The sequence below is a fragment of the Pagrus major genome, chromosome 1 (assembly GCF_040436345.1).
Source record: "Pagrus major chromosome 1, Pma_NU_1.0".
Lineage (NCBI taxonomy): Eukaryota > Metazoa > Chordata > Actinopteri > Spariformes > Sparidae > Pagrus > Pagrus major.
The window spans coordinates 32,027,762-32,038,891 of NC_133215.1; positions in this window are offsets into that span (position 1 = coordinate 32,027,762).

Below are 11,130 nucleotides of genomic sequence, written 5' to 3' on the forward strand. Positions count from 1 at the left end.
TGTATTGTGTTTGGTGGTGTGTTTTTCTTGTGAGGTGTCGGGCCATTTTATTACAGCTGCAGTGAGAAGTGAGAGGCAGAAAATGACTCGGCTATCACCGTCATCAGGAAATCATTTCTTCAGTGGCAGTTCAATCATGTTAAGAAGAAGACAGGCAGAAGAGGGGGATGGGATAAAATAAAATTAACAGTTAAATGGAAACCATTATGTACTGTACATTATGTGCTGCCCTGGGTGTGTGCACTAGCACAGGTTTTACCAGCAGGTTTACCATACCTGGACTGTTGGGGTTCTTCTGTTGCACTAAATTGCATGTGTATTACACTAGGTTGATTCTATGAGGTTATATAGATATATGTGATACTATATTACATTACATACATACTGTTTATTTTTTAGAGTCCGACCGATATATCAGTTGGCCTATATTGGTCTATCACAGGTATATTGTTGTCAGCGTTTATGTGACCTGATATTACTTTTTTTTAAGAGATTATAATGCAGAAAAACAGATGCTTTAATTTAATATTAATAGTAATGAAAAGTTCAGTAATTTAATTATTACATTTCCACTGAAGTTTACTGTGCCAGTGCACATTCATGTGTCATTTTACACCATGAAGTTTAACTGCATAAAATCCTGCCTCTGTTCCAATGCCTTTATCACAGTTGTTTGGAAACCACATTTGAGGGATTATTGCAACAGATATGTGTGAATCAGCCGATATATCAACATCAGAATTTTTCACTCCTAATATCCGTATCGGCCCCAAAAATCAAGAATCAGCGGGCTCTAATATTTACGTACACATATTAGGTTGGTTTACATTTTGTACTACCATGTCATTTGCAAGTGCCCTCAGCATGTCAAGTGTCAATAGTAAAAAAAACATTAAACACAAATGCTATTTACCATTATCAATCAATCAATCAATCAATCAATCTTTATTTGTATAGCGCCAATTCACAACAAAAGCCATCTCATGACTAAGGGAAGGATGGAGGGAGGGAGGGAGGGAGGGAGGGAGGGAAGGAGGGAAGGAGAAGAAACAGTGGAAGAGATGGAGATGGGGGGGTACAGAAGCAATAACAGCTTTACTGATTGAGATATGAATATTGATAATACTAAAAGTATAATAATAACAATAATGATGATGATGATGATGATGATGATGATGATGATGATGGTGGTGGTGGTGGTGGTGGTGGTGGTGGTGGTGGTGATAGTAGGATTCAAGCAGAACCACAACAGCAGGATCACCATCCATGGGAACCTGCGTCAGAAACATGCATCAATGAGACATGCATATGAACAGATAAGCATTATGTTAATACATAAGTATTAAGTAAGTAAGTACATAGTATTTATGTAAAAATCTATTTCTATATATGTATAATGTGTATGTTAGTATATCAGTGTGCAGTCATCTACGGTAATGTGCAGATAATACAGGTTTGAGAGCTCCAAATTACTAATAATATGTTTTGGATCCAATGTTTTTGAATGCTTCATGGCATTATGGGATATGTGGCAAATAACAAACTCAGGTCAGTCAAACAAACGGGGGCAGATGGAGGGAAAATGATCATTCCAGTCAATACTGTATTTTTCAATAGAGTGATTGTCCAAGTGTTCACCACTAGAGGAGGCCATTGTACCAATAATATATAGCAAATCACCCTTCTTCCTCCACTTCACAGTTGTTCTTGGTGTTTGTTGGTGGCATGTGGATCCATCTTGAGGCAGAACATGTAAGTTCACCACAGGATATTAGAAAGAATCACTTCCTGGCATTTTACATGAACATAACATTGAAATTAATTTTCTGTGGTATTCATTTCTGCAAATATTACATCCTCATTTGCAGAAATGAATACCACAGAAAATTTGTAGAATACCAAAGAAAAAGAACATTTGAAGGAAAACGTGTTCAAGTGAGACCAATGAAGTTTTGACACGTGAAACAGAAGAACTACATTGTATAGATACAAGATAATTGACAAAAGCTGTGAAATATTATCTAAGACTTTTTAGTTTTTAGTTATTTTTTATTTAATTTTTACTACAAGCCTTGATGATTTAGTGTCATTTGTACCTTTTCTAACAGATGATGACCTGAGTTTCTAAAATGTATTTGCTTGCTTTCGTGTGTGAATTTTGGAGACAGCTTATCCTTCAATGTGTTATAATGTCAGTCCTGTCAATCATCTTTATGTGCTGTGTAATGAGGTCCTTTTTTATTTTTACAAATCCTATTGTGTTTTTTTTCTTTTTCATTAATACAGGCTTAATTACCCCATACAGCATGTGTTCAAAGTAGCCTATGTGTGTTTCATTAAAGCTGCTATCATCAAATATTTGTACATTCACAATGGCTCAACAGTGAGTTATAGTGCCTCCAGCTAATTTTTTAGCTCGTTGTTTTGGTCCTCCAGCCTTCATCTCCCATCGACCTCATCTCCAGCAACAGCATGCAGCTGTTTTTAGCTCACATAAACACTCTGTGTGCACCAAATGGCAAATATAAAAACTATCTGGTTAATATAGTGGACCATTAAGCAGTTAAAAAGCCAGAACAGAAGGTGAATATCTGACTTACATTCACCTGGTGCCCAAAAACATGATTGAAAATCAATTCTAAAGTTGCTCTGTGTCTGCTTGCTGTGTGAGCATCTATTAACATCACTATGAAGTAGGACTTATACGGATCTAAGATCAGAATATGTGCAATGCATGATTGTGTGTGTGCCCTGTTGAGTGGGACACTGACACATATACAATTCAATCTTATTGCATTCTTTTAAAGCAAAACACACTCCGCTTAGCTCTGTTGTAAAGGTAAAAAAGTGAAAAGATTATAGGAAGAAGGGGGCCGGACAAAGACAGTTTATTGGTAATGTAGCAGAAGGATGATGTGGCACTAATAGAGGAAGCTCATGTTGTTGTGTCACTGATATGCTGTTATTTCTGCAAGACCATTAAGCAAACTTTGCCTCCTCTACTCTTTACTCACACAGATACACATCAGCAATATACAATATTTCTGTGGAACTCTACAGGATATTGGTAATATGATGCTTATGGCACCACACAAGTACTATGCAACTATTGTACACGCTTCAAAAACATACTGTAATTTGTATGTCTAAATCGTAAAAAACACACAGCTCTGATACTTTCCAACAGTGTATGTTCATAACCTCATGAGTTGTTCCAATGTGTTATTGAAAATACGAATGTGTTCTGTCAGGAACTTGACACACAAATGTGCTATGATGTATTCATCTTTTTAAGCAAAACAACACTCACGCTTAACAGTCAGGAAAACAGCTCATACTACAGTATACTGTCGGTACAGACACGTTGTGTGCCATTTTAATGTCCTTTTTAAAGATACATTTGAATTGTATCCTCTCACATAGTGTACATTATCACTGGAGCACGCCAGCATCCAGTAATCTCGGCTATGACATCAGCTTTCGCGTGGTTTATTAAAAAACTTGCGTCATATTCATGGTTTCGTGTAATTGAATGTCCTGCCTCCACGAACCTGAAGGACTCCAGGGGCCTGCACTGGTAGCGTTGGCACGGCAACTGCACTTGGACTTTTTTTATTTTTGTGCATAAATGAATTTAAAGGTGAATGTTCATCTCTCTCTCTCTCCTCTCCCCGTCAGCATCGACATTAAAAATCCAATTGAGCTTTAATGAGCTGAATTCATTCAAATAATCAAAGCATGAGCTCGAGCCCTGTGTACGTCGATCAGCAAGCCCTCGTCTCTCACTCTGTCCTCCTGCTCTGAATTCATCCTGGTTAATACTGAACATCCTGCTGCACTCATTCATATGAACAATTAAATGTCCTCCATGTCAGCTTTTTATGTCCGTCTGGTTGAGTGCAGCTCAAAATATCCTGTTGTTCACCCCAAGTGAGAAAAACACAGCTGATAACTCTTCTAATGAATCTACAGAGACGTGTTCTTCATCCATAGAATATCTTCCTGTGGCAACAGCTAAATACCAAATAAATACATCTTCTGGTGTTATTAGGTGTAGCTTCAAACAGTCTGGTGTAAGGTGACTTACATTTACTTGAGTACTTCCTACTAGAGTAGATGAGTACTTGAGTAATCCCGTGTTATGTCATTTCATACTTCTAATAGGTGGAAGTTACTAGTGTTGTAGCACTCAAGACTGGTCATGGTCTCAAGACAGATCTCAAGACCACTTTCTGATGGTCTCGGTCTTGCCTCGGACTGATCACGTTTTTCTCGGCCATGTCTCCGTCTCAGACAAAGAGGACACTGGATTTTAATTCAAGATGAGTCAAGATATGTATACATGTCCACATGTATATTTCAGCACCCAACCAATATGTGATTTTTGGGCTTAATACCAATGCTGATTTTATGAGTAAAAGAATTTGGACATTGATATATTGGCCAATAAACACACATTTGTTTGCAATGATCCCTCAGATGTGGTTATCAAACAGCTGTGACAAAGATATGCAACAGAGGCAGGATATTGTACAGTTTAACAATAAACTTTATCGTCAAGCATCATTTGTTCTCACATTCTGTTAAACCAAAAAGTTTCATATCAGCCAAATTCGGAAAACATATACACTGATACAAATACATCTATGATAAACCAATATCAGCTGATAATATTGACTAACCAATATATTGGCCAGGCTTTCATATACAGTATATGGCAATAAAAGAAGTGAATGAAGATGAATTGTCATTTGTCTTTTGTGGGTGTTTTCAGGCAAATATGGATCATACAGACCAATTTCAGGAATACCTCTGGTTTGCAGGTTCCACGTCTTATTGTGTGTCATGCAGTGTGGGACTCACACTGGTCTTGGTCATGACTTGGTCTCAACCCCTCAAAGTCTTGGTCTTGTCTGTCGTGATACACTCTGGTCTACAATGAAGCTGACTGACTTTGATGATCCCCTCTCTGTAGATTGACATCTATGGTTTTGAGTGAATTTTCTCGACAGCTATAATACTGATTGCAATAATTGTTGGTACATACATTCATGCTCCCCTGAGGATGAATCATAATACATTTGCTTATTCCTTAACTTTTCATCTCGTTCCATCATCAGGTCAAAAATTCACTCTGTCCAATGCTTTGGCTTGTGACTAAATAACTTCAAAGCTAATGACATTCTCATCAGCCTCTGCTGTATTTTGCATTTTGTTTGTGTTCTAACACCCTAAAGGGTATACCCGCTAAACATTGACATGTTAGCATTTAGCATGCATATATTTTGCAAATATTGCAAATTTTTTGCAAAATATGTGACAGACTGACATTGTGAAAATATTGCATGCTGACATTAGCATTTAGCTCAAAGCTCTGCAGTGACTGCCTCACAAAGCAGCTAGAACAGCAACAGGCTGGCCACATTGGCTGCTTGTGTTGTGCGTGGATGCTGCATTGCTGAGCTGCTGCTGCTGCTCACTCAAGGCATTTAAAATCGCTCTACCTCAACCAGCTAGAACATTAAGATGCTGGATACATGTAAATTAATCAAAAATGATAATCCAATAATAATTTAGCATGAAGATGACTGTAACTGTTTATACTTCAGTACACTTGGCTGGTGAAACTGTAATTTAAAGTGGCTTTTGTTTATATTTTATATTAAGTTAACAATTGATGATCTGACTCTGCAGCTCCCCTCAGCTCTACTGAGCCTTATGTTTCTTTATGCTCTTTTTATTGTCTTTGTTTTCAAGCCTTCAACTTTTCTGTTTTGATTCAATCTCACTGTTTTCATATTGACGATTTTATATGCAGATGGCTGTTTTCAGCAAAAGAGCTCTAAAAACTCACCGACTGTACACTACCTGCCCAGCACCAAGCATCAGACAAACAAAGTTAGTGGCTAGCTGATAGGCAGAGAATTTAGACTCAGATTTTTTCCCTTAGGAATTGATGGAAACCAAAACAGAGCCAAAAGGAGAGTAATCATTGGACCCAAATGCACCAATAGTAAACTATTTGCTACTGAGTTGTTTAAGCTGCCCCCAAGTGAACAGATGAATAATTGTGTTTTGAATAATCTTTTTACTTGTAGTATAGAGTGTTGTACTGTATTACTACTATTTACAGCTTTGGTCAAAAGTTAGCATACACTTGTAAAGAACATGTATATCATGGCAGTTTTCACTTCCAATGATTTCTACAGCTCTCATTTTTCTGTGATGGAATGAGTGGAACACAAACTACTTTGTCAGAAAAAAAACATTCATGAAGTTTGGTTCAGTAATTAATTTATTATAGGTCTTCTGAAAACGTACAAATCTGCTGGGTCAAAAATATATATACAGTAATTCTGATATTTGGTGAAATGTCCCTTGGCCATTTTTCAACTAGGTGCTTTTGAAAGCCATCCAAAACCTTCTGGTAGTCCTCTGGCTGATTTGTTAACCTCTTGACAGAATCAGTGAAGTTCAACTAAATTTGTTGGCTTCTTGGCACAGACTTGTTTCTTCAGCACAGTCCACATGTTCTAGATGGGGTTCAAGTCAGGACTCAGGAAGGCCATTCCAACACCTCCATTCTAGCCTGATTGATCCATTCCTTTACCACTTTGTATGTGTGTTAGGATCATTGTCCTGTTGGAACACCAAACTGAACCCAAGACCCAATCTTCTGCTGATGATCCACTGGCAGCAAAACAGCCACACAGCATAATACTACCACCACCATGCTTGACAGTAGGTATGGTGGTCTGGGGTTAAAGGCCTCATCTTCTCTCCTCCAAACATATTGCTGCTCATTGGGACCAAACAACTAAATTTTTGTGTTATCTGACGACGAGTTTTCCTCCAGAAAGTTTTTTCTTTGTTCATGTGATCAGCAGCAAACTTCAGTCAAGCTTTAAGGTGCCTCGTATGGAGGGCTTCTCTCTTGCATGGCAGCCTCTCAGTCCATGGCAATGCAAAACACACGACTGTGGACTCTGTCACCTGTCTTCCAGCAGCTTCTAATTCATTGCTGACTTGCCTTGACTCTTGACCATCCTGACCAGTTTTCTCTCAGCAGCAGGTGGTAGTTTGTATTTTCTTTCTGATTATGGCAGTGACACAACTGTGCCATGCACTTTATACTTACAAACAGGTGTTTGCACAGTTGATCTTGGGACCTGTAGCTGCTTTGAAATGGCTCCAAGAAACTTTCCTTCATTCAAATCAATAATGTGCTCTTTCAGATCAATGCTGAGCTCCTTAGACTTTTCTATCATAGTGTTTGTGGCTGAGTCTAATGTGTGTATCAAACAAACCCCATTAAAATGTGCCCAGAAAAGTCATCAGCTGTTATCAATCAGAATCAGTCAGAAGAAGTTAAGAGGCCATGCTATAAAGAACATTTGATTCACACAACTTTATACATCACCAAAATTGATTGTTCATGTCACTGTATGTATATTTGTGTGTCAGATTTGGTCACATTTTCTGAAGACTTCTGAAGACCAAAATTCATGAATGTTTTTTGTTACAAAGTAGTTTGTGTTCCACTCAGAAAAATGAGAGCTGTAGAAATCATTGGAACTGATGACTGCCATGATACACATTTTCTACAGGGTATGTAAACTTTTACCCACGACTGTACTTCAGTTAAGTACTCCCTCTACCAGTCAGTGACATTTTCCTGATATTGAGTTGCTGCTCAGTAGTCTCAAAGGTTAAGTGTCTTTCTTTCTTTAAGTGTCTAATGTCTTTCTTGTTTTAGATTCACTGAGGTAACTTGATATAACCCTGGAAAACAGCCTTTATCTGAATATTTGGTCCACTCAGTGCACATTTCTGATTCGGAGGTATCTGACAAGAAAAAGCAAACCTACAACACTTAAAAATTTAGCAACTTCATTGTGAGTCTGAGGTGTTTTGGCTTTTGGCTTTCATCATTAAGTTTGGTCTTCATACTACAATGGATGCTGATTTTTAAGCTTTTAAGTATGCTTTACCTTGTAAGAAACATTCCATTCTAAAAAAGCAAACTTACATATAATTTTATTCTAATCTTCTTTGAATTCCTACCTATCTCCCAGCACAGCGGACTTTTCAGAGTTGACCTGCCTGATTATGTAAAAGTTAAACAAATAATGACAAGAAATTTGTAGAGTGGCAGGCCAATATTTGCATTTAAAAAATAACCCTAACCCTAATCACCCTCGATAAAATAAACAGACAGCCTCACCCTTTACCAGCTCTTAACAGCTGCAAAACGAATGTGTGGAGATCACAGACAGTGAAAACTATAAACTCTTCTATAAGTGCAGTCAAAAGAAGATAGTATGTACATTTGTCTTCAAAATTCACCAGAATCTATGTAACTACTTTGTATAATCGTGTAGTATAAGTCTTATTTTGGCATGGAGATATTTTAGTTCCTCTTATGTGACAGTTTGGAGGATGTGGCTAAAACCAAGCGCAAAAGACAAACTGCCAATTATTTCAGCCTATTGGCTCACAGGGCTTGCCGCGGCGTCCAACTGAGAAGTGCTAAATTCATGACACGTATGCTGTGCATTTACAAAGAAGAGGGAGGCTATTGGTCTCTTTGTTCTTGCTGTAAAGAAAATGTAAAGCTTGCAGTGAGACATTAGGGAGATATACAAAGTATATTTGTATACAAATATATAAAATATAAATATATATATGTAGTACAGCTGTCACTTCCTGAATACCTTGTGTACAAAAAATGTAGGTAAACAGGATGTTATCAACCTTAACTGATTAGTTATCCATGTGATTCTATGGTCACCGTATCACATCACATATCATAAAAGTTTCAAGAGATGCAGAGGATGTAGAGGAGAGCTAAATATGAATACTAATCTGCCTTAACATTGCTGCCACCGTCAGAGGACCTTGTTGCCAGGAAACCAACTTTTGATCCTGAATCTGACTTTGCCTGTCTGCATGAAATCTGACCAAACCTTGCCTGGTGTGTCGCAGCCAAGACTGTAATTTCAAAATCAGACATCCATTATTTAAAAAAACAATTTGATTATATTGACACAAAAATCCTCCTGGAGTACAACTGAACTTGTGGGAGTAGTTGAGGTCAGTATAGACTGTCTCCATCTTTGTGCAGTGGGATATGTTTCCAAATACCAGAGACAATGTCATATGTAATGTAAAGTTTGAATGTAAATCATATCCCATATAATATCTATCAAGTTTATAACATCTTGTGGGATCCGTAGTACAACATCAGCAGTTAAAGACTGAACAGAGGAAAAGAGAGCAGGCACTGACTGCATGCACACACTCAGTCCCTGATTAATCAAACACAAATAAATAGCCTGTGGCAGCACCAAGTCTGTTGATGTGAACAGATGTCATTATGATTTAATGATAACAACCTGTCAGATTGAATAACTGGAGGCATTTTTTTTATTGAATTTGACTACCTTACTGGATTTATCTGTGTGTGAGGATGAACGTCTGACTATGTTCATTTAGTATCCTGATGGAAGGTGCACATTTATTCCTCAAAATGGTTAAATACTGAGCAACTGCTTGGACTTCTGGGTTATAATCCTCTACTTAAAGGGCACAGCCAAATCAGGAGTAAAACAGGTAATCAGTCTATCTCTAGTCTGAATGTTTTTAAAGGCGTTTGATTGGGCCATAGAGACTAAAAGTCAGGATAAACCGTTCCTCTGATTCATTAGAAGTTAGACCTATTCACCCCTGTGATAACATAAAACAGTCCGCTGTGTCCCAGTCCAGTGTGACCTTTAAAAGCCAAACTTCTATAGGCTACAGCATATCATGAAAGAATAATGTAATGTAATAATGTAATGTTACAGTGACAATAGGGGTCTTCAGGCTACTCTCACATCCACTGGAACATCAACAGGCAGCACTGTTTACTGACCATCTGATGTTACAAATAGCTTGAAAACTTAAGTACTTAAAGTATCTTTGTCTTTGGCACACTCTGTCCTATTTTTGCTTCACGCAAAAATATACCCTCAAATATCTAGATCCTGTTTTTTATCCTCTCTCATCGTACAAATGAATGATGCTGCCGATCACCTTCTGATCATTTTGGGGGCTGCAGTTTGCAGTACCGTTGAACTGTACTGCATTATACAGAGAAGTGTTTCAGCTATTTAGCCTATCCCCATTCACATAAGTATGGTTTACGAAATCATAAAAAAAACACCTGTCATTGAAATGCAATACAATTCAACAGCACCACAAGCTGCAACATCTGCAGCATCTGTCTAAACAGTTTCAACAAGAACCAAATATCATGACCTTCATAAATGTGGGAGTTATGGCATTAGAGTGCATTGTAGTTTCAACTATGTGTACCTAATAAATTTGCAACTTTGTGTATGTATGGAGATTAACTGAGCTAACAACAGGTTCCTTGCAGTGTGAGAGAGACAGGGCTTGTCAGCAGAAGAGGGGTGTGCAACAAGGACGGTTTGCATCTTAACCATCTGGCTGCTCAGGCCCCCCCTAAACTAAGTTTTTTATATAGTATATATAGATAGTAGCACATCACAGTTTGCACCAATAGGATTCAGATTCAGTTTGCCTCCAAATTCCACATCAAGGGCTGTGGCATGCACTGACAACTATGAGGACATGTCATTGCATTTCTGAGTGGTCTACAGTTGAAAACAATTATACATGCTGCCTATCTGATTGAGCGCTTCCAGTAGTTTTAGAGTAAATATAAATTTGACTATTTTTTATGCTGATAAACTTCCCTCATTTGCATGTGTTTGGCTGAATGCCTTGTCTGTTCCCTGACAGCGTCCTTGCCTATCCTGTACCTGTTGAACCTGATATATCATATTTCTGGATCCGAGGACTGAATATACCTGCTGAACTGCATCTCAGGTTCATTATTTACCTACTGACACATCAGATGTTACACCCACAAATAACCAGACTCATGTTTTGCATAGCTGTATCCACCTGTCAGGATCAGGTGATCTTACAGAGGAGTTAGGTCCCTCGATGTACAACACAAAAACATTAAATTAAAGTCTTATTCAAGCGACGTTCAGTCACATTCACCAACTTCCTCCCTCACTCTCTGACGTATCATATGTTGTTTCTCCTGACAGTTAAAGT